The sequence below is a fragment of the Microtus ochrogaster genome, chromosome 19, assembly GCF_000317375.1.
Source record: "Microtus ochrogaster isolate Prairie Vole_2 chromosome 19, MicOch1.0, whole genome shotgun sequence".
NCBI classification, from domain to species: domain Eukaryota; kingdom Metazoa; phylum Chordata; class Mammalia; order Rodentia; family Cricetidae; genus Microtus; species Microtus ochrogaster.
The window spans coordinates 37,671,925-37,676,840 of NC_022021.1; the positions used below are offsets into that span (position 1 = coordinate 37,671,925).

General features: G+C 35.8%; 1 pseudogene; it reads right to left on the minus strand.

The window, feature by feature from the left end:
* LOC101994398 overlaps window positions 1-924 on the minus strand; it is a 1,924-nt pseudogene extending 1,000 nt beyond the window's left edge.
* Between the last annotated feature and the right edge of the window lie 3,992 nt (window positions 925-4,916).

Genomic DNA, 4,916 nt, shown 5'->3' on the forward strand with positions numbered 1-4,916 from the left:
AAGGAATTAACTGGGGACATTGCCCTGGTCACCTGGGAGCACTCTAGGTTCAAAACTCTTACCAACCCTAAGGTGCTTCCCTTAGAGATCAAGTCGAATTTGTTTTAAACAGGTCTGAACCTCCTTTTTATTTCCCAAGTTTTCAACTCTGTCAATAAATCTTCAAATTGCAGTTTGGGGAATAGCCTATGTGCCCAGTGCTCCATGTGTCTGATTAGTGTTTTCAAGTCTTCAGCCTGAGAAAATGCCTCAATACAATCAAGCTTGTAGGGTATTTTCTTAATTAGTAACTGATGTGAGAGGGCCCAGCCCATTGTGGTTCTTTGAGGTTGAGGAGTGTTTCTTATACGCAAAAAAAGGACGGATTTTGTTTTCATATCCAATCTGTTAGCCTGTCTCTTTTTATAGGTGAGTTGAGTTCATTTATATTAAGGGATGTTATTGACCAGTGATTGCTATCTCCTTTTAATTTAGTTTTCAATGTTTGTGATGTTGTTTTTTTGTGTTGTTCCCTTCTTTGGGATTTGCTGCTTTGAGATCATCAATTTTCTGTGTACCAGTGAGCAGTCATACTTCACTTTTCTCGCTAAAATATGGTTGTTTTTCAAAGTGCAGTCAAGTTTTTCAGACTATTATCCCTATCATATCCTTTAAGGTTGAACAGATATAGCTCCATCCTTTTCGTACAATGGCATTTCCTTTGTGTATAGCCCTCAGACTAGTCTGACAAGCTTATTATAATTCTCTCTTTGATTTTATAACCTTGACCGGTGGAGGACTCTTTTGTCTGGCTTTGAGCAGTTGGACATCCAGGGCTGAGGACACTTCAACCAAACTTTGACTGAATTCATTCAGTGTCTCTTGAAGATAGATAGAACTCCTGATCAGCTCTGTAATGCCACTCACCAGCTTGTGGAATCCCATGTGGTTTCTGGTCAACTGGTATAAGCAGCATCTGAAATGCTCTGAGTTAATATCCTGTTAAAGAAAATTATTCCTCATCACCCAACTGGCACACAGAGTTTTTCTTTTAGCCTACATAGCCTCTTCCTAACCGGGAATAGAAGAAACAGGGTCCGTATACTCCATAACTCCATTCTATTCTATTCTACTCAAAATAGATACTGGAAGTTGTTTGTGTTTTTGGAGACAATTTGCAGCTTCTTATTCTCAATGCTTTGGGGCTTATCATGATCTTCATATACTCACATTTGGTGAGCCATTTGATGGCATCAGAAATAAACTGATTCTTCTATCCAATCATAGTCTTGATATTTTGGATGAGGATTCCTTGTCTGGGAGTTGGTTCTTAATTTCAGTTAACTCAGTGTCTTATGCATCAAGATAGTGGTTCTACTTGCTGTTATCTGACCACAAGAACTGTACCATTGTGTCATTTTAGTCAAGACTGTGAAAGATGAAGGAGAGTCAAATACATCAGACTGGGTGATTGAGTCTGTACTAGATGACTGACTCTGTTATTAGCTTATTGATCCTGAGAGACTCCTCTGAGTTTTATGTTGTGAGGTGTATTTTCTCAGGTTTATCTGACTGAGCTGTCCTCTCCTGGGCACTAAGCATGAGGTTAAATGTTAAACTGAAGTTTGTCTATAAATATGTCCTCAGTGATGTGCATCCAGCCAATTTGATTTACTAGGCTGTAGGATACTTCCTCACCAAAAGAAGCAGATAGAGACATCCTGTGTTTCATGGCTTCTTTGTTTAGAAACTGAACTGATCACTGGAAACTTTTTCTTAGTGTTTTCCCTTGATGAGTGGGAAACCTTCACAAGAAATCCCAAGGCAAGTTTTCAAAAATGACACAGTTTCCAGGTCTTGTTCTGGCTCATTTTCTGTAAAGTATAGAAATCAAGGGCAGGAAAAACCTCAAACACAACAGGTAGCAGTGGAGAAATCTCCAACACCACTGACAGAAGCACACAGAATCAACAATTGAAGAATTGCATTGATTGAGGGTTAGAAAACACACACACACACACACACACACACACATCAGAAACACAGAGAAAGACTCTCTGCAAAATTGAGGAAGAAAAAGGAAAAAAAAATCTCTATATCTGAAGTCTTAAGTATCAGCTACAAGCATAGGTTTCTTTAAGCTATATAGAAGTATGGAGGAAGTAACATTTATATTTGAACACATAATTGCTATTTTCAAGTGAAAATATGACAATTTAGTATAAAGGGGGGAAAGGAAAAATTAGTTTGGCTTCTTTGAATCATACTGTTTCCAAAACTGTAGTTTTCACATTTAATAAAATGGTTGATTATTGACTCTAAGGAAATGTACCGACAGTAAAATGGGAGTTTTAGTTATTAGATTATTGAGGAAAAATTCAAGTCAGTTATTATTTATTCCACAATAGAAAATAATTGACAAAGTAGAAATATAGAATTTATCCTGAATTGTATGGTTAGGTGACTAGAAAGAGATCAACAATAATTATAACTCCACTGAGTGTTTCATATTGTCTGAACTAAATTTTTATTAATTGAATGTTCTTCATTTTCAATCATGCATTGAAGCCTTGAAAGCAGAACGTACAAGAAATATAATTAATATACATTGGGAAAAGTAGGAAGATGACTGAGTAGGTAACATGCTTGCTGCACAAACATGAGATCCTGAGAATATAGCCTCAAACATTACATAAAAATTGCATATGTACAACCTGATCACTTAGAGGTATATACGCAAAAGTATCATATGACTTGTTAGCCAGTCACTAACTAACTGGTGAGCTTAGGTTTACGTGAGAGGCTTGTTTCAAAATATGAATAGAGAGTGAGAGGTGTTAGCACATGGTATCTTCCTCTGTCTTATGTAGGCATATACACAAAGTGTATAGATATATATGCGCACAAAATACTGATCAGTTTGTGAGATATGACACTAGAATGCAGATGATCTGTCATTCTGTCTCTCTGTCTGTCTCTTTCTCTCTCTCTCTTTGTCTCCTTCATACATAATGGGAAACAGAGAGACAATAATTCAGACACAACCAAAGGAAGTTGCCTGAAAAAGAAAAAAAAATGGTGCTGGAAAATGAAATTGGTTTTGCTGCCTTGATCTTGTCTCATTGTGAACCTCTACCTTCCACAACCACTTACACTGATCCTTCCCTAACCACTCAATATATGGCATTTGATTATGACTGCCAACTCAAAATAACAGAGCATTCCTGCATTTTATTCTATCACAGTTAAGACAGGAAAAAAAAAGACAGAAAGTGAGATCTAAAAATCCTTTCAGACAGGATGAAATATATGTGTGAAAGAAACCAGTTGACAAAGATAAAGACTGCAAACTCTTTGCACCTTCATTCTAACTTATAGCATACTCGGTAGAAGCTCATACTGTGCAAAAATCATACATTATTGGGTTATAAAAGCCCTAAAGTCTTTCAACAGTATTGTCATTTAGTTTCTAATCTCCATCACATTTCTGAACCACTTCCTTTCATGAAATTGTATTCTTTCTTAATAAGCCATCTCTGTTTTCTACTAATCTTCATTTGTCCTCGTCCTACATTTGTTTTTGAAATCAAGATTAATAAAAATGTATTGGGTGTCCACCACCTCAAAGATCTCCATATTACTCTCAGAGAACTGAGAGAGATTCATCTTTAAGTGATAGTGTTGAAAAGAAATGCCAAGTTAAAAAAAAAAACAGTTTTCATTAGACACTGCTTTAAGCAGTATAGATAAGTTTTGAATTATCAACAAGAATGCAAGAAATCCCCCTTCTTCCAGTAAAGAAAAAGAATAAAAGCTTTTGCGGTAAACAGTTTTTCCTCTATGTCACGAAGATGCATTTTCATGTGTGGTGATTCAACTGAATAACTAAACTTTTAATTTTTCTGAGAGGAAGGAAGGAATAAATAAAGAAAACAATATGATATGCTTTTAGAAAAAAAATGGATGGCTAAACTTGAGTTGTGATGTTGTGCTGTCTGAATCAAATCATGAAGGACTTTCTAATGGCGTATTTTTAAAGGAGTTGAAAAGGTAATGAACATAATATATGATAACTTACTGTGATTTTTCAAGGGCTATTTCTCACTTTTAGTTTCTTACTACTGTAGGTTCAAATGTCCAAATTAAAAAGGAAGATAAAATGATCTTGGACAGCTTATATAGTTTTTTTGTAACAGGTTATCTAATCAGCAAGACAGAATCGTAAATTTTCTTAAGGTCACCATTAAGATTTTCAGTTCCCCAAGTCAGAAGAAGTAGCCTAGAAAACTACACTCACATTCCCAAAATATAGATTATAGACCTTTGTCTTTGTTTAGAGTGTTGATAACAAGTTGTTATGGATAATGGTCTGGAAAACAGAGAAACAAAGGAAATTAGATTCGGAATTCTTGTTTTGAAAAAAAAAAAGGGAGGGGGAAGTGCTGTGGGACAATGGTCTTATACCCTGTAAAGATTTGGCACTTGTATTGATTTAATAAAATGCTGAATCCCCAGTAGCCAGGCAGGTAGTATAAGTGGGGTAATCAGAACAGGAGACTTCTGGGAAGAGGGAAGACTCAGTCTACAGTCATCACTCAGACACAGAGGACACAAGATAAGAATGCCTCACTGATAAAAGTTACCAAGCCACATGACTAACAGAGACAAGAATTATGGGATAATGTATGATGTAAGAATAAGTTAAAAAGAAACCCCAGCTAATAGGCCAACCAATTTATAATTAATGTAGGTCTCTGTATGTTTCTTTGTAGCTGAATGTCTGTGGGACCAAGTGAGTCAGAAACCTCTGTCAAAAAAGGATGGAGTTTGTGTATTGTATGTGTGTATTAATATTATACTGCTACAGTTTAAGTTCCACTGAAGGTATTATAATAAACATTACAAATATATAGCAAGTGCACTAAGTATTTAAACAG